This window comes from Papio anubis, chromosome 16, assembly GCF_008728515.1.
Source record: "Papio anubis isolate 15944 chromosome 16, Panubis1.0, whole genome shotgun sequence".
Taxonomy (NCBI): Eukaryota; Metazoa; Chordata; class Mammalia; order Primates; family Cercopithecidae; genus Papio; species Papio anubis.
Window position 1 is genome coordinate 57,179,704 of NC_044991.1, and position 20,016 is coordinate 57,199,719.

General features: G+C 47.4%; 1 protein-coding gene across 4 annotated transcripts in view; it reads right to left on the minus strand.

Annotated features, from left to right (window-relative positions):
• The window catches only part of SNPH (syntaphilin), a 42,871-nt gene that overhangs the window by 14,381 nt on the left and 8,474 nt on the right, over window positions 1–20,016 (minus strand). The window lies entirely within an intron of this gene.

Consider the following 20,016-nt stretch of genomic DNA (forward strand, 5'->3'; position numbering starts at 1 on the left):
GACTCATATCTGAGGATGGGCTCTTCCAAGCCAGCGTGAGTGAGTGTTCTAAGGAGCCAGGAAGGTCCAGGCAGAGTGCTAGGCCCAGTCCTGGGAAGCAGGCAAAATGCCTGGTTTGTCTTAGAGCTGTGTGTGGCCTTGCTACAATGAGGGCCTTGTCCCAGCTGTCCCTGTCACTACCTTGCTTGGCAACCCCACACCTGCCTCCTCTTGAGTTCCCTCTTCCTTCCTCCCGGGCGTGGGGGAGGGAAGGGGATGGCATTTGTACCTGGGTACAGCTAACAGTCTCCTGGGAACCCAGAGCCAGCTATTCATCAGGGACAAAGGTGGAAGAGGCATTTCCCCTACTGGGATGGGACCTTGTAGGCAGGGTCCCTCATGGGAGGGCAGAGGCCACCCAGGCCCAAAGGGAGCCACTTCTCAGGATCTCACTCAGAAAACTCAGTGTGCACCCTGTGCTCTCTCAGGTCCTCCCTCCCTTCTAGGCCCCAGAAAGGAGGCAGGTTGCCATGGTGTTTGTCACCATGCCACCTGCTTAGCCTGGAGTCCCACAGGCCTCTCCCCAGGTGGCCAGAGGCTGCCACTTGGAAAGGAAGGTAGAAAGAAAACCCTCTAACTGCGGGAAGCTGGGCTGATAGTCTCTCATCATTTTAGCTCCAGAGTAAACCCAGCCCCTGCCCTCACTGAACTTCCCTCCACTTCCCCATCTTGTCCACACCATAGCAACCCTGCTGCATCCACTCCTTTGACTGCTCCCTCAAATGCTCAACACTTCCTAAGCCCCCCAACAATGGGGGTCCAGGGAGCAGGAGACTAATGACTGCAGAAATCGATATGAACTGCTCTGGGCTAAATGCCACCTCTATCGCCCTTCAGCTGCATGCCTTGGGCAAGTCACACGACTTCTCTGAGCCTCAGTGCCCATACCTGTAACTGGGGCTGTAATGAGCACACCTCACATGGTTACTGTGAGAATAACGTAAAATAATGTGAGTACGGGGCTTGGGCCAGTACCTATCACACAATAAACACTAAAACATGGGAGCAGCCAGTATTTTGGAAGTAACATGAAGTGAACTTCAAAACAGAAACATATTCAAGGCATAATAGTGTATTCAGGAGGATCCAGGAATGCTTCCCTACACAAGGAATTTGCACTGCGTTTTGAGGGATGAATAGGAGTTCACCAGGCAGCAGCAGCAAATGGGAGGGAAGGAGAAGCCTGGACACAGGCAGTGAGTGACAGCTGGCTGCTTGGAAACTAGGGAGCCCAGTGAGGGCAGAAGTACAGTGGGAATGAGGCTGCAGGAGGAGGGGGGCAGGCCACACAGAGCCACCTAAGCCAGGATCTTGTCCTGTGGGCAACAGGAAGCCATGCAAGTGCTTTATAGGAAAGGGGCACAATCATATTTGCATTTTAGAAAGTTCCTCGGTAGGCAGCCTGTGTGGAGAGGGAGGGATACCAGTTAGGAGGTTACCAATCAGGGGAGAAATTAGGAGGGCCTGGGCCAGGGTCATGGCAGGAACAATGGAGAAAAGGGCCTGGATCCTTTTCAAAATTCCTTGGAAGTCCCAGATTAGGTAAAAATCAGAGCAAAGCTCTTGATGTGGCTGTTTAAGGCCCTCCCATTGACACCTTTTCCAACTGGCTCTCTGATACATCCGGGAGACTTCAGCTAGTCACTCCCAAATCTGCATCTCTACATGGGCTGTTTGTCCTGTCTGCAGCACCTTCCCTGCCTGTCCTCAAGCATACATTGCACTCTTTCTTTAGGCCCCACCCACAGCCTTTCCACAAATGACTTCTCCTATCACTTACTGTCTCGGCCACTTAGGGTGCTATGCCTTGGACCAAAACTCAGGGAACACCATCCCCTGGGAAATTTCATAAAAGCAAACCCAATCAACACACAATTGTCGGTAACACAATGTTTTAAACAAGCACATTGGATAGACCAAAGAGTCAGATTAGATGGTCTGTAAGGTGCTCTGGATCTAACATTCTCTAATTCCAGGGCTGTTAATGAAATTATGGGCTTCTCATTGATGCTTCCTTCTCCTTCATTACTAGGACTTTTGGGTCTCAGTTTCCACATATGTAAAATTAGGAAGCTCCATTCTTCAAAGAGACATGATAGCATTTTACTCAATCAACAAGTCATGGGGGAAAAACCAGGTGCTTGGGTTAATCTAATATTCCAGCTAAGCAAAAGTCCCTGTATGTACTATAATTTATCTTCTTTCAAAGAATTAGCCATTGATACAAGAAGAAAGCTATCCTAAAATCCAAGGGAACAGAACAATCTGTGTCTGATGACTCAAACCACTGACAGCTGTGGAAAGCAGAGCGTTGCAATCAACAGAGCAGAACTTGGGAGGGATCCTCTCTTTGCCAAGGCAACACTAGAACGCAGAACATTCCACCCATCAAACAGCAGAGCGCCTGGTGCTCCTAGAATGCTAATGCAGAGAGGTGGGAATAGAAGACAGGCCTGGGAGTGTTCCAGAAGCTGCATTCTAGATCTCAGAAGATTAGCACTATCAGGGCTATTCACAGCTGAGGAGTTCAGTAAACCCCGCACTGACTATGGCCTCAGCAGCCACTATGTGCCTCTGCTCCTCCTTTGTCAACAAAACCGAGGATCTTCCTTCCAGGACTTGCTGGCATTTCTCCACCTTGCTTCCTGTTTCCTGCACAAGCCACCCTCAAATCTGGGACCACAGATGAGGTGCCATCCAACTTCTTCTCACTGTGGCAACCCCAACACAGCGGCAAGGCAGACGCATAACTTGGCCAAATGCTGTGAGGAGGTTCCCCAGGCAACCAGGATAGGTTGAGGGCTGAGGCAGCTGCTACACATGACGTGTCTCCAGTCCTCAGATTCTCCTTAGACTCAGACTCCAGAGCTGAAGGGCATTGAGCCTAGGTCTTCAAACCACCCCAGAGGACTTGCCTCTGCACCTACTGAGAGGGGTGGCTCAGGCCTCCTTCCCCATTTCACCTGAAGAGGCTCCTCTCATATATGTTTTACATATGGAAGGTGTGAAGTAAGACTACTTTTTAAAAATGAGTTTTCAGGTTAAAAATCTATGGAATACTTATTTTCCACAATGAGATATTGCTTTACATTTACTTGGATGGCTAGCATGAAAAAGATGGACAATAACAAGTGTTGTCAAGGAGGTGGAGAAGTTGGAACTCTCATGCATTGCTGGTGGGGATGTAAAATGATGCTGCTGCTATGGAAAACAGTTTGGTGGTTCCTCGAAAAGTTAAACATAGAATTGCCATATGAACCAGCAATTCTACTGCTGGGTATATACCCCAAAGAATGGAAAATAGATGTTCAAACAAAAACTTGTATAAGAATGTTCACAGTAGCACTATTCTCAATAGCTAAGAGGTGGAAACAACCCAAATGTCCATCAAAAGAATGGATAAACAAATGTGATGCGTCTATGCAATGGAATACTTAGCTATAAAAGGAATGAAGTATTACTGATCCATGCTACAACATAGATGACCCTTGACAACATTATGCTAAATGAAAGAAGCCAGATACAAAAGGCAACATATTGCATGATTCCATTTATATGAAATGTCCAGCACAGGCAAAAGCATACAGAGAGAAAACACACTGGAAGGGAAGAAGAAACAGAGAATGATTGGTAATGGGAATGGGATTTCTTTTTTGGGAAGATGAAAACTTTTTAGAAGTAGATAGTGGTGATGGTTATATAATTTTGGGAGTATACTAAAATCCCTCAGTTGTACATTTTAAAAGGTTAATTTTTCTTTTTTTTTGAGACAGAGTCTCACTCTGTTGCCCAGGCTGGAGTGCAATGGCACGATCTTGGCTCACTGCAACCTCCGCCTTCTGGGTTCAAGTGATTCTCATGCCTCACCCTCTCAAGTAGCTGGGATTATAGGCATACACCACCACACCCGGCTAATTTTTGTATATTTTAGTAGAGATGGGGTTTCTCCATGTTGGCCAGGTTGGTCTTGAACTCCTGGCCTCAAGCAATCCACTCTCCTTGGCCTCCCTGCTCCCAAAGTACTTGGATTACAGGTGGGAGCCACTGCATCCGACCATTAAAAGGATAAGTTTTATGGAATATAAATTATATCTCAATAAAAAACAAATTTTTAAAAATACATGTAATATATATTTTATTTTTTTAGAGCCAGGGTCTCACTCTGTCACCTAGGCTGGGGTACAGTGGCAAAATCATAGCTCACTGTAGACTCAAACTCCTGGGCTCATGTGATCCTCCTGCCTCAACCTCTCTAGTAGCCACCTCACCTGGCTAATCTATTTTTTTATTTTTTTAAAGGTGGGGGTCTCACTATGTTGCTCTTGGTGGTCTCAATCTCCTAGCCTCTAGAAATCTCCCAGTGTCACCTCCTGAGTTGCTGGGATTACAGGTGTGAACCACCATTCCCCTGACTCCATTATATATACACACACACGTGTGTGTGTGTGTGTGTATTTAAATGAACCGTTGTATTAATAAAAAGACAGGCATGGTCCAGAAAGGGGTAGGGACTCTCCCAGAATGGCTCAGCAAGTTGCAGCAGAAGGGAAGCAAGAGTCAGTGCTCCCGCCTCTACCTGACTTCAGGTAGCTAGGCCCAGGATGCTTAGCTAGAGCTCCTGACTCTGGGTCAGCCTGGAGGAGACAGGTGGCTGAGGTTGCCCCTAAAGCTCTTGCATATTCACAACTTCGTTGAATCCTCACAAGTTCCCCATAGAGGGAGGACAGGTGGAGACTAGTCCATCTGATCTACGGCAAACCTGAAGCCCCAGAGGTTACAAGAGTCACCAAGGGCTGGACCCTGGATTTCCAGGTCATAGGCACCTGCATTTCTACTGCATTATGAAGGTCTCATAATACAGTAGACCTGGGACACTTATCGTTCCGCTGCATAAAAGAAAAAACCTTCTTTTCCATGAGACTCTAAGATACCACAATGGAGATGAGCAGGTATATACCTGCATTTTGGGCTGCTCATGCTTCCATAAAAGCAGGACATCACAGACATAAGAGGTAAGCATACTCTAGAAAGTTGTTTAAAAAGAAATTCTTGGCCAGACACATGGCTCACACCTGTAATCCCAGCACTTCGGGAGGCCGGGGTGGGTGGATCACCTGAGGTCAGAATTTCAAGACCAGCCTGGCCAATATGGCCAAAATCTGTCTCTATTAAAAATAGAAAAATTAGCTGGGCAAAGTGGTGAGTGCCTGTAATCTCAGTTACTTGGGAGGCTGAGGCAGGAGAATCACTTGAGCCTGGGAGGTGGAGGTTGCAGTCAGCCGAGATCACGCCATTGCACTCCAGCCTGGGTGACAGAATGGAGACTCCGTCTCAAAAAAAAAATGAAAAAGGAAAAAAAAATTCTTCATGTGCCTTCTTCCTAACTAGTGACTCTCCCTGTTCCTCTAAGAATCAGCCTCACAGGCAAAGGAGAAGCCCTTTCCATGAGGAGCACTGCTTTTTCCTCTTCCAACAACTGCTGCATCCCACCCAGCAGCCCAGGTGCTATGCAAGCCCACCACTGAGAGACCCGCATCTCCTCTGAGCTATATCACATCATCCCTCTTGGTGACCTTGGGTCTTTGACCTCTGTTCGTCTCAGCTATCTCATGCATTCACTCAGGAAGGCACCACCTTCCTGGCCCTGCCTGTCTCTTCGGGATCCAACCAAGGTAATGAATGGAGGGATGGGGGCAGTTCTTGGGAAATTAGAGGACTGAACATTTCTTGCTATCACTATTACCTGTCAAAGGAGATCTCTCTTTTTCCCTTCTTCAGAAATAATTCTTGCTTTATCACCTCAGGGGACGTCAGCAGGCCCAGGCGTGAGTGACTCTGAAGTGACTGGCAACCTCTGCTAGGCCAACTGACCTGGGATGGCTTTCCAGAGCAATGTCTGGCAGGCCTCCTGTCTGGGTAGGGAGTAGTAGGGGGAGCACTGGTTCCCATGCTTCCACCATCCCAGCTGCTCCAGGGCTGCCCCTCTGCAAACACCCATGGAGAAATGTGAGGAACGGAGGGGCAGTGGTGCCAGCCCCAGCTTGGTGGCTGCCTGGCAAGTGGCTCCTGGCAGATGGAGGCCCTTCAGCAACCTTGGCCACAGCATATGCTTCCCTGGGTTTCCTGACTGATAGAGCTGTCAAGCCTCAGTCCGGCTTCTCTCCCCTCCCCCTTCTCCCAAGCTTCCAGCTCTAAAGCATCACAGGATGAGGAACATGGTGAGACTTCCATCCCTATAGAGTCTCATTTTTTTCCAGATTTCTGCCTTGATTCTTAGGATCCTGGAGTCATGTCCCTAATCCCCTGGCATTTACCCCAAGTACCAACAGGGACTAAAACACTCTCAGAATCAGAATGGAAAGGATCTGGAGTAGATCTCCTCACAACCTATCATTCTATAGAGAAAGAAACCAAAACCCAGAAAAACCATGTTAGTTGCCTGAGGTTACCCAGAAAGTCAGGGACAGAGCCTGGGCTTGGGGCTAGACTGCTGAATCTAGCAGTGAGGCTTCTGTACCACAACCCTTGCCCTCACCAGGGCAAAAATAAAAAAATAAAAAAATCAGAACAAAGGGTACCTTTTCAAGTAAAGAAGTCTTGGAAGGAAGGCCTAGGGGTATGACAGGAGAAGTCCTGACCATTTTAAGGCAGCTCATAAATGACATGCAAAAAAAATATGCATTGAGACTGAGGCCCAGGGAAGAAGGGAATATCCATGCTGACCACGAATACATGGTGGCAATAATGACATTGAGACTCAATTGCAAGTTTCCTGGCCACTGATGCCAACAGGGAAAGTATGCTCAGTTTTGTTGTTCTCATGGTTGTGGGAGGGCAGGAAAAAAATTGGTTCTTTGGGAGAAAAAAAGATATCCCTAAAATGAATGTTAGAAGGAACATTTTTGCATGGGGTTGGCTGCAGGGCAAGATGATGGTCCACTGGGATTCTGCAAAGCGGGTCCTAAGGAAAGATGGTGCCCTCAGAGCTCCCCAAAGTTGCCCTGTGTGTGCTATGCTTTGCTCATGTGAGACTGAAGGACACATGGAACACACAGATCAAAGGACTAAAGGGATGTGGAGATGTCATCTGCTCTGCCTGTGAGGACAGCCCCTTTCCACAGACAAAGCCCCCATGCAACCTGAGATCAGAGAGCTTCCTCATTCTTGGTAATACAAAACAAGAAACCACATGAAATCACTCAGGCTCTCTCTTGCACTTGCATTCCCTCCCTGTCACTCGTGCACACACACTCTCTTTACTGGCATTTCATGACAATCGAGTCCCAACTGCCACATTTTCTAGACAGAAAAGTGAAGACTTGCCAAAGGCCACAATGGAGCCATAGAAGCAGGGCCAGCTCATTCTAATCCCACCAATGGTTCCAGGCATGCCGCTTCTGTTGGAAGCCAAGGTTCATCTATCTTCCTGCAGCATCCAGGGGCTCAGCAGGGAGACACGGAGCCCTGCGCACCCAACCATGCCTGTTTTAGCCCAGGAGCCCATCTCGCAGCAGCTCCTTCATCTCTCCTCTCAGCTCCCTTCTCCCTCTCCAGCTGCAGCTGCCTGCTGTCCTCAGCAACTGATCACTGTCCACCTGATTCCCAGTGGCACTTCCCCATGCCATGCTGAATTCTTTCACCTTCGATAAGATCCAGGGCCTCAACAATGCCCAGTGTGGCTCACACTTGCTGGAAGAGGGTGGGTGATTAATAAATGCCTCTCCTAATAAGTTTTCCTTCTCTGGAGAAGCTGCCCTACCTCTTAATTTAGCCAAAGTAAGCATTCTAAAATGTTTTAAAAGAGAGATTCTACAAACAACTATGTCCTATTTTAAAGGCCCTTTACCTTTTATTTTTATTTATTTTTATTTTTTTGAGATGGAGTCTCGCTCGGTCGCCCAGGCTAGAGTGCAGTGGCGCGATCTCAGCTCACTGCAATTGCCGCCTCCTGGTTTCAAGCGATTCTCCTGCCTCAGCCAGCTGGGATTACAAGTGCCCGCCACCACCCCTGGCTAATTTTTGTATTTTTAGTAGAGATGGGGTTTCACCATATTGGCCACGTTGGTCTCAAACTCCTGACCTTGTGATCTGCCCAAAGTACTGGGATTACAGGCATGAGCTACCGCGCCTGGCCACCCTTTATCTATCTCAGAACGAGTTTTCCCCTTTTGCTGAGAAGCAGACTAACCTGACAGAAAGAAACCTTGGCTTGAGCATCAAATGTAACTGAATTTTAGATCAAATATGACTGGATTTGGAAATTTGAATTCCAAACTCCACTACCCACCATCTTTATGACAGTGGGAATGCCGCTTCACTCCTCCAAGCCTCATTCTCCTTATCTGTCAAATGGGGCTAATTACAGTTGTGCATGAGTATAATCACAGCGAGCAATAACACATGTGAAATGCCTAGCAAGGACCTGGCATAGGGACAGCACTCCAGAAATAGCAGTAATTATTTATTCGCCTGAATATATTCTTATTCTTAATGTTATTAATGTATGTTATATCTTTCTCCCTGTTCAAAATCTTAATCTGAAATACTATACTAGTTTGTATCTGAGAGGTTCCTGACTACAGATTCATTTTATGCTTTCTTTTTTTTTTCTTTTTTCTTTCTTTTTTCTCGCTCTGTCGCCCAGGCTGGAGTGCAGTGGCCGGATCTCAGCTCACTGCAAGCTCCGCCTCCCGGGTTTACGCCATTCTCCTGCCTCAGCCTCCTGAGTAGCTGGGACTACAGGCGCCCGCCACCTTGCTTGGCTAGTTTTTTGTATTTTTTTAGTAGAGACGGGGTTTCACCGTGTGAGCCAGGATGGTCTCGATCTCCTGACCTCGTGATCCACCCGTCTCGGCCTCCCAAAGTGCTGGGATTACAGGCTTGAGCCACTGCGCCCGGCATTTTATGCTTTCTTAAGTCTACTTGCAAAAAAAAGAAAAGGAAAGAAAACCCCAAACCAGTCATTGGAGACACGGACAACAACAGGGCTTCAGGACATCACCACTTTGGTCTAACAGAGTATCTCAAAATTAATACATCCAAAATATGAATTTCTGATTTTGCCTTAAAAATCTGTTTTTCTGCAGCTTCCCTCATTTCAGTTAATGGCAATCCCATCATTCCAGTCAGGTAGGCCAACACTCTGACATCTATCAGAAAAACTTGTCAGCTTTTATTCTCTGCACAGTGTATGCATTTTACAGATGAGGAAACTGAGGCTGACACAGTCACAGAATCTGACACCTTTCAGCATCTTCACTGCACCATCCCTGGTCCAACCTACCACCATCTCTCTCCTGGATGATGCAGGTCTCATTATCTCCTACAAACTCTACCCAGTTGCTCTTTTGCTGATGTAAAGTTCTGTGCATCCCTCCCCTGACCCCCGCTTATCTCTTTGACCTCATCACCTCTCCCCCTCATTCACTCTGCTCTAGCCACCCTGCCTTCTTGCTCATCACGTCCTCAGGGCCTCTGCACATGCTGTTCCTTCTGCCTGGTATGCTCTTCTCCCAGATCTCTGCCCCGTGTATTCTCTCTCCCGCTTCAGGTTTTTGCTCCAAGGTCACCCTCTCAGTGAATCTTCTCTGACCACTGTGTTTAAAATACAACCCGTCCTCCCAGAGCACTCCTCTTTCTTCCCATGCTTTGTTCTTCTCCACCGTCCTTAGCAACGGCTAACCTATTTATGTATTTATTTATTTATTTTATGTCTTTAGAATATAAGCTTCAGAAAGGTAAGGATAGATGCCTATTTTATGCTTTATTTAGTCCCTTGTGCCTAGACTAGTGCCAGTCCACCACAGGCCCTCAATAAATCATTGCTGAATGAACAAGGGGGTCTGCACTGATTTGGGTTGATGTCACCACCCAAGTAAGTGTAGGCTTCTTAGCAAGTCAACAAAAGGGGGTTGGGAAAAAAAAAAAAAGCTTTGTGGTACTTTGTCAGAGTTCTTACCAGAGCTCTTGCTCTTATAACTGGTCTGTGTTGTTTGTTAGCGGCCTGGCATTGGAGTTTGGAATCTCTTTTCTGGTCCAGTCTCATTTTATAGCTAGAAGATCTGAGGTCAGCGTGGGGGTGGGTGGCACTTGCCCAAGGCCCCAAGTCAATCAGCAGTGGGGCCAGGACTGTAACCCCAAGCTTACAGCTCTGAATCCAGGGCACTGGAATGTTACAAGGAGGCTGAGAATGCAGCCTTGCAATGTTCTTTTGGTTGGTTCCCAGCTGTCAGGTAAGAAGAATGGGCTACTTGGGCTGAGGGGAAATCCTTTTCAGGAAAAGGCTGGTGGGGCCAGCGAGGTAAAGCAGAGAGCACCAGCTCTGGCTGCATGCAGCTAAAACCTTCCTTCTTCCCACTTGCTGGCAAACACTGATCTCCCCAACCTTGTAAAATAAACTCAGGGGAAAGGCTCAGCCTACATTGGCTCTGTTGACATAGCACTCTCAAGTGTCCCTCTCATTCCCCTTTCCCCAGAGCAGGCGTCCTAGGGACCCCTGACGTGATGTAAAGAGCAGGGGCTTCATCCTAGGGCAGAATCAAGCTGGAAACCAATTCTTAGCATAGGGCTGACCACGAGCTTTAACTTCATCTGTAAAATGGGGTTTCAGTTGTGAAGACTGAACTGAGTGGCACATGCAAAGAGCCTGGCGCACACACTGCTGGATGAACAGTAATTTCTTTCCTGTATGTTATAAACCAAGGCCCAGAGACAATCGAGTAACTCATCCCAGAAAGGTACCGAACTAAAATGGGCTCCCTTAGCTCCGAGTGGGTAATTTTAAAGTTTTAAATACAGTTGTAAACATAGTACATACCCATTTAAAAGCCTTCCAGTTTTGCTACTCAAAGATAAACCACTGATTAATTTGACTGCTGCCCCTTCTCAGGCCTTTTTCTAAGCACAGATATTTTTAGGGGGTGTGGGGTTGTTAGGTTTACACAGTTATAGCTGTGGCAAAAACATAACTTGTATATTTTCAAAATGTACCATAGTTTAAGAATCGCCCATGTGGCATATCCTTTATAAAAAGTATTTTATGGGCTGCATAGTATTCCATTTGATGGGTCCATCATGGTTCATTTAGCCTCCCTCTCTGCTGAACATTTAGGCTTTCTATCAAAAATAATGTTACAGTAGGTATCTTTGTGAATAATTATTTCCCTGTATTTAGAATTATTTCTTTAGGCTGGTTCCCTGGTGATGGGTTTATAGAGTCAAAAAGTATGAATGTGCTGCCAAACTGCTTTCCTGAAGGGCTAGGTTGCCTATTGGTTCTCCCACCCATAATGTACACCCATTAGCTGGGTTTTCTATGTGATCAAACCACCAGCACTTAGCCAAAGCCTTAAAAGGCAAAGTGTTCAAGCTCAGACATACAAATCATCCAAGATGATTTTTCTATGTCTCTCCGGCCTTGTAGCAAGTATCTTCACCTCTACCCTCCACCCTGTACCCTCTGCCCCATGGCAATGCAGGCGGGGAACTGAGGCCGAACTCAGAAACGGCCTAGCTCCAAGATTGAAAGCAAGCTTCCCAAAGCTACTCCCCCTTCTGATGACAGCATTTCCTATCTGTGTGGCAGTTCTGGCATGGCTGTTTCAGTCAATATTTACCAAGTGTCTATTGTGTGCCACTTCCTCCTCTGACAATAGTCCCACAATCAAAGCACATGTGAGTGAGGGATTGGGCAGAAGAGAGAGGGACTCCTCTGCAGAACTCAGAAGCTGGTGCCCTTGAGCAGAGCTCTGGAGGACGGGTGCATAGTTGTTCTCCAGGTACCCAGGAGCTGCCCATGGAGGAGCATTCCACATTCTGTGCAGGAACAGGGGTTAGCATTTACAGAGTCATGAAGAGTAAGAGAGCTACAGGGGGCTGGGTACTGCTAGACTACACAGTGCAGGGGCAAAGGGAGAATAGATAGAAGGGCTGAACCTACAGGAAAAAGCCTTTTGAGCCCACAGAAAAAGTTCTGGTCAAGTTTAAGGTCAAAGTCGGGTTTACAGTTCAAGGTCAAGGCAGGTCTAAGGCTCAAGGTCAGATTTATATTATAGACGATAACCCTGTACCAGATCTGCCAAGTATGGACTGGGAAGAGATGAGAAGAAGCACCAGGACAGAAGGTCAGGGATGATGAAGTTTTAATGAAGACTATAGAAGTTAAAATGAGAGTGGAGGTGAGGAGGTAACAGAAGTAAAGGTGGCTTCAAAAGAAATTTAGGAAGTAGACTCTTGAGGACCCTTAGAAGAGATAGGCCGTAGGGAATGAAGGAAAGGGAAGAATTGTGATGACACCCAGGCCTCTGCGTGGGTTAACTTTGCTGCCTACCCAATGTTCTATCCCTCCTCCCTCAATAATAGAACCCTATTCAGGGGTGACAAGATACCTAGCTTAAAACATGCAAACACACACCCCACGCTACCCAGAGTTGCTGTGACAGTTCTGGACTGTGAGTTGTGAACAGCAGCACCCCAGGCTTGGGAACCTGGCTAGGTAGGTGTCTGCTATCCTGCAAGGGCTAAAAGAGGAATGGGCATCATGCCTTCAGAGGCCTGGAGTCTTCCCAGGTGCTAGGAACAGAGCTGGATTCGGAATCAAGGCTTAGTAAACACCTGCTGAGGGAAGTCAGGCAGCCAAACAGATGACCTGACAGTTCTGAGAACCCCATCCCATCAATCCAGGAACCAGGAAGAGGGACCCTGAGAGAGCTCCATCCTCTCACCCTCTTGGGACAAAGCCTGGTATGGTATGGAGACCACAGTGCTTGGGGCCAGTACACTCAGCTCTGCCACTGAGTATGACTCATACCTAAGGCATACCGCTCTTACCTCTGGGTCCCTCAGTCTGCCCATCTATAAAGTGGAGATAACACATCCCACCTCATAGAGCAGTTGTGACAACCCGACCTCTGTCTGCCTTGTCAGCCTCATTTCCCACACACCTCCTTTGCAATTCATCTTGAAAATTCACTGGACTTCTGCCTATGCAGTGCCGTCTTCCTGGAAAGCTCTCCCAAGCCTCTTCAGCCTACTTATTTTCCAAGTTCAATCCAGGCCTGAATGCTTGTGTGTAGCCTTAAGGGAGACAGAATTCACAGCTGGAGCACATCGTGCACCAATAGGATACAGGCTGTTTACACACATCCCCACCTGTAGACCACAGTCTCCCACCCCTTGGGAGTTACTGAGCCTACATATATACGTGCATGCACACACGTGTATGTGATGCTGACGAGCTGAGAAAGAGGTCTGGCAGAAGAAGTCACAAGGTCCTCGTCCAGGCTCCACATAGCTCAGAGCAAAGCAGTAAAGCTGTGAGCACTGCTCCGGCCAGTGCATCCCCCAATCTGGTCAGTGTGGAGCTCAACAAACCTTCCTTCCTGAATAGATAGCCTCTCCATCTCTGCCTCCAAAAGGCCTTTTGATGGCATTGGTGCTGACACACGCTCCTCGCCCTTGCTGTTGGGAGGGTCGGCTGGAGAACTCTACTCCAGCCTCTCAGCCACAGGAAGGCACTGCTGTGCACATTCTCACAAGATGAGGGATGCTAAGTTACCTTACTCGCCCAGGGTCACAGGAATAAAAGGCATCAAGGGCCAGCCAGGCCTCTCTGGACATCAGAGCTGTTTGTGGGCTCTGACACTAAACCTTCATGGCATCTAAGGGACTTAGGTTCCCTGTTTGCAAAATAAGACTGTTGAGACCTGTGAGCTTCATGTAGGTCCAGGTACTATCCTTCCATGATTCTTGGTGGTAGAAGGGAAGAACTGAATTCAGAAGCTGGAGTCTGGGCCAGGCGCAGTAGCTCATGCCTGTAATCCCAGCACTTTGGGAGGTCGAGGTGGGCAAATGGCTTGAGTACAGGAGTTCAAGACTAGCCTGTCAACATGGTAAAACCCTGTCTCTACTTAAACATACAAAAATTAGCCAGGCGTGGTGGTGCATGCCTGTAATCTCAGCTACTTGGGAGGCTGAGGCAGGAGAATCGCTTGAACCCAAAAGGCAGAGGATATAGTAAGCTGAGATCGCACCATTGCACTCCAGCCTGGGCAAAACGGCAAAACTCCATCTCAAGAAAAATAAAATCCGCCAAGTATGGTGGTGCACACCTGTGGTCCCAACTATTTGGGAGGCTGAGGTGGGAAGATCACCTGAGCCCAGGAGGTGGAGGTTGCAGTGAGCCATGATGGTGCCACTGTACTCCAGCCTTGGTGACAGACTGACAGAGTGAGACCCTGCCTCCAAAAAAAAAAAAAAAAAAAAAAAAAAGAAGCCGGAGCCTCTCAGGAAACTAGTCTTTCTGTCAGTGTCTCTCTCACCCACTCATACACACTAAGTATGAAACTTCCACAAGGCACTCTAGGGCTAGCCCTACACCCTGGGAGAATATATTTGCAAAATATATATTTAACAAAGAACTTATATCTAGAATGTATAAAGTACTCTCATACAACTCAATAAAAAGGCCAACGGCCCAGTTTTTAAAAATTAATGGGCAAAATACTTGAACTGATACCTCACCAAAGAGGATGTGTGGCTGTCAAATAGACACAAAAAGATGCTCAACAGCATTAGTTATTAGGAAAATGCTAATTAAAGTCATAAGGAGATACCATTACAAACCTATTAGAGTGGCTAAGATTAAAAAGACTGACCATACCAAGTACTGATGAGGATGTAGAGGAGCTGAAACTCCCATAATGCTGCCAGTAGGAATGTCAAATGGTACAGATGCTTTGGAAACACTCGGGCAGTTTCTTAAAAAGTTACATATATATTTACCAAATGAATACCAAAAAGAATACCAAAGCTATTCTTCTCCTAGGAACTTACCCAAGAAAATAGGAAAGTATATGTCCCTTGAAAGATTTATACACATACATTTATAACAGCTTTACTTGTAATAGTCAAAAAACTGAAAAAACTAAATGTCCATCAACAGATGAATGTATAAACAAATGATGATTTATCCTTTCTCCATACGATGGAATATGAGTTCAAGATCAGCCTGACCAGCATGGTGAAACCCTGTCTCTACTAAAACTACAAAAAATTAGCCAGGTATGGTGGCGCGTGCCTGTAATCCCCGTTACTCAGGAGGCTGAGGCAGGAGAAGTGCTTGAAGCCAGGAGGCAGAGGTTGCATTGAGCCAAGATCATACCACTGCACTCCAGCCTGGGCGACAGAGTGAGACTCTCTCCAAAAAAAAAAAAAAAAAAAAGGAATAAACTATTAGTATATACAACATGAATCTCAAAATAATTATGCTGAGTGAAAAAGTCAAACCAGAAATGTGCATATTATTCCATTTATATAAACTACTAGAAAATGCGAAATAATCTGTACTGACAGAAAGCAGATCAGTCATTGCCTGACGATGAATGGGGAGGAAGCTTTTGGGGATGGTGGAGATATTCACTATCCTAATTGTGGTGATGGTTTCATCAGTCTAGAAATATGTCAAAATTTACCAGACTGTACTTTAGGTATGTGAAGCTTGCTGTATATCAACTATTTCAACAGCTAGGAAGATGGGAAGGAGGGAGAAAGAAAGAGAAGGTAGCCAGGCAAACAACACAAACAACACACACACACACACACACAGAGACACTGACACACAGACACACACACAGACACTGACACACATACACAGATACACACACACAGACACACGCACGGACACTGACACACATACACAGATACACACAGACACACTGGCACAGACACATACACATAGGCACACACAGAGAACACACTGACACACACACAGACAGACACACACACACAGACACACTGGCACAGACACATACACATAGGCACACACACAGAGAACACACTGACACACACACAGACACAGACACACACAGGCACAGACACACACACAGGCACACACACAGACATACACACAGATACACAGGCAGACACACACACAGGCACACATATGGGCACACACTCAGGCACACATACACAGACACAGACATATATACAGACACAGATACACACAGACACAGGCGCGCGCACACACACACATACACACACACAGTACGAAACTCCCACATGGCTTCCACTCCCAAGGAATCCCTCAACCCAGGATTCCATCTGATAGGGACACCAAAGCTTCTTGTCACTCACTCAACATTTTTCTAGAATGTTTCCTGTGTACCTGGTTTGTGCTGGGCACTGGGGATTCAGAGACAAATCAAACAATCCTTGCCCCAGGAAATTATTTCTAGCAGCTGTGGTAGAGCCTTCCCCAAATTCGATCTAAACATTTAGCTGCATGCCCCTAATATCCCAGCCAGATTCCCTTCACAGGATCCCTTGGAGTCCTTCCTCCTGGGCCTGATTTTGTTTCTACCCTTGCCACCTCTTGGGAGAAAGCCTTCAATTAGTTCACAACTCCAGCAGAATTCTGTCTTTTATCTGTGCAAAACAGACACCCAAGCTGAACCCCAACTGATTTCTAATAATTGGCCAACGAGATCTGAGTCAAGTCTTCATAGAATCGCAAAAATGCTGGACAGGAAAGAATCTGAAGGTTTCAAAGCCCAACATCCACCTGACTGACGTTCTGTTTCTCGGAATAACATTCCTGTTCTGCAGTCACCCGGACCCAGTTAGAATACCTCCAGTGAGGAGGGAGCTCACTATGAAATGAAGATGTGCTGGCGCTTTGGAAAGTAGAGAAGTTATAAAGAGATTCCTATACAATATGGATGGAAGGGTACTGGCGTTTATTAAGAACCTACTGTGTCTAATAAATAAAGCCCCTGGGCTAGGTAGGGGCTTTACACATAGAAGATTTCTAATCTAGTTTAACTCTCATGCCAGCTTTGCTGTCAGGAGGCCTGGGTTCTAATTATGATGCCCATTTTTACTATTGAGGTACTAAGGGTCAGATAAATTAAGTGACTTGCCCAGTCTCAAAGTCAGTCCATGGCAGCTCCAGCCTGCACTCTCTGTTCCCAACCACTCAGAGAGCAGGGCAAGGGGGCCGGTGCTGCCTGGGCTTGGATCCTGGTCTTTTTCATCTGGATGGCTGGACTCAGGGATTCCTTACAACACCGACCTCCACCAGGCCTAACAACCTCTGAGGCCTTCTCTCTTAGGCACACGGCCCCAGAGCGAGGAGGCCCTGTCCTGTGGAGGGGGAAGGGGCTCTCCAGAAGGAAGCCACAGAGAGTTGGCTCAAATGGTCCACAGCGCCAATCTGGGCCCTGGGTGCCACCCCGGGAGGGCTGGTCTCTGCAGTCAGGGAATAGGAGGGTGTGGAGTGGTCAGGTCCTCTCCATCCTCTGAGAGCACAGAGCTTAGACTGGTGACTAAGAGCCTGGGCTCTGTGAAGGAGCTGTGGGAGTTGGAAGGGCGTCCCCTGAAAGACAGTTTTTGAGCTGGGCCTTGAGACAGATCTGAACATGATGAGATAGCAGTAGTAGTAGGAAGAAAATTTCAGCCAGAGGGAACAGGGCAAGTAAAAGTAACTGAGGTAGAAAGGAATGGCAGGGAGGAAATACTGCTAACCTGGGGTAGAACACGTCCGAGGGTCACTCAGGGACTTTTCTGAAGACATAAACCATCAAAATGTCCTTCTCTAGCTCTTAGGCCACCTCACTCCTATCAGGTGCAGGGCTAGCAACCTTGGTGTAAGAGCCCAGCTAAGCTTTGAGGAGGAAGGAATGCACATTCACAGGCCTAAGAGAACAGAAATGGGGAGAGGAAGAGAATGAGAAAGCAAAATGAGGGGCAGGGAGAGTTTGGGCTCTGGAATCAGGTATTTGGTAGCTCAGCCACCGTGCAAGATCTGTGGGACCATGGACAAATTGCTTAAATTCCCTACAACTCAGCTTCCTTTTCTGTAATAACGCTTTCCTTACCTGGGCTGTCAGGAGGATGCTATAAGGTCACATATCCCCTGTGCCCGACATGTAGTGTAGCTGTTATCATTAACCTGGACAACAGTCGGGACTTAGAGGGTCAAAAAAGCAACTGAGGCCCATAGAGACAGGAGGAAGCAGTGTTTGTGGGGACGTGTGCTATATACCAGGCTCTTTCCCACAGGGGACAGCAACAGATCATCCCATCTCCTCTCAGGCAGGAATAATCAATTTCTCTTTGGCGGATGAGAAAATGGCCCAGGGGGTAACACAATTTGTCTGAAGTCCCAGGCTAACAAGTGGCAGAACTGGAAATGAGCCAGGCCTGACTCTGAAGCAGCGAATGGCTCCCAGAAGGCCCAGGGCGGCTTAAGTGGATGGAGCTGAGGCTCCTCCCCTTTTGGCTCTGAGCCCCAAAAGTGAGGAAGGTGGCTACTGTCAGAAGACGTAGGTTGCCTCACAGCAGAGGTGATGTTTAGCACACCCTTTCTCCCTCTGGGGCTTGATGTCCAAAGTCTGCCACTTCTGAAAGGGAGGCTGGAAGGGAGGCGAATCTTACAATGCAGACAGAGGGGATGTGTGGGAAGTAAGACAGGGGAAGTGGTGCCAAACTGGCTGCCTAATGAGGCTTTGGGAAAGACGCAGGACCCAGGATTTACTGTGCCTCTGTTTCCACCATTTTAAAAGCCAGAAAGGACAGGGAGCTGCCCTTTGCTGAAGGGCACCAGACTGATGGCCTAGCCAGACTAGAGAGCTCAGTGTTCTCAGACTCACTGTCCTTACACAGTCCTCCTCTGCTCCCTTCCCGAGTGCCAGCTCTTTAGATCCTGTTCTAGTTCCTCCTCTTCCTCTGGGAAGCCTTCTCAGATAGTCCCAACCTACGGCTGTTCTTTCTCCTGGGAATGCCAGTGGCACCCACTGCTTGCCTCACCTGTGAACAGCCCTATACTAGGATTCCATATCCTCTGGGTTACAGCTATCAAGCACAGCCTTTCCAAACTCCATCCTACGGCAAGAATTCCTCCTAGAACATCCAGCTCTATGTGAGCAGCCCAGAGATGAGGTGCCAGCTCCCAAAACACATTGTTTTGTTACTAGATTTTTTTTTTTTTTTTACAATTTTCTCCCTTTTATCCCTTGAACTGAGCCAAAATTTGCCTTCCTTGCTGGCACTTGCAAGGACTGGTCTGGTATCTGTCTCTCAGAGCATGCAGAAGCTCACACTCTCTCCCATGCCTGCACTTTGAATACCTTTACCCTTGAAAACTACTGTTCTGTCACTACAGTGTGGGAAGCCACATTCTGTATACCTGTGTGGGAGTCCTCACCCCACCCCTTGTGCTTATATAACTTTGGACCAGTTTCTTCCTTCTAGTGGTCCTAGTGTCCTCAACTGTTAAAAAACTTCCTATCTTACCAAGCAGCACAGCGCCTCACCTGTTGTATGTGTTCAACAAATGGTAGTTTAATTTATTTTTTGTTCACTGATCACTTCTTCCTTTTTTTTTTTTTTTTTTTTTTTGAGACGGAGTCTCGCCCTGCTGCCCAGGCTGGAGTGCAGTGGCGCGATCTGGGCTCACTGTAAGCTCCGCCTCCTGGGTTCACGCGTTCTCCTACCTCAGCCTCCCAAGTAGCTGGGACTACAGGCGCCCACCACTACGCCCGGCTAATTTTTGCATTTTTAGTAGAGACAGGGTTTCACTGTGTTAGCCAGGATAGTCCCGATCTCCTGACCTCGTGATCCACCCGCCCCGGCCTCCCAAAATGCTGGGATTACAGGCGTGAGCCACCCTGCCCGGCCCACTGATCACTTCTTTAGAGGCAGTATGGCTTAGAGGGAAGAATGCAGTTCTGATGCCAAAGAGACTGGCATCTAAGTGTAGGCTCTGCTGCACAGCCGCTGTGTAACCTTCAACAAATTTCCTCCCCTCTCTGAGTTTCAGTGTCCTCCTCTATAAAACAAGGATAACAGGCTGGGCGCGGTGGCTCAAGCCTGTAATCCCAGCACTTTGGGAGGCCGAGATGGGCGGACCACGAGGTCAGGAGATGGAGACCATCCTGGCTAACACAGTGAAACCCCGTCTCTACTAAAAAATACAAAAAA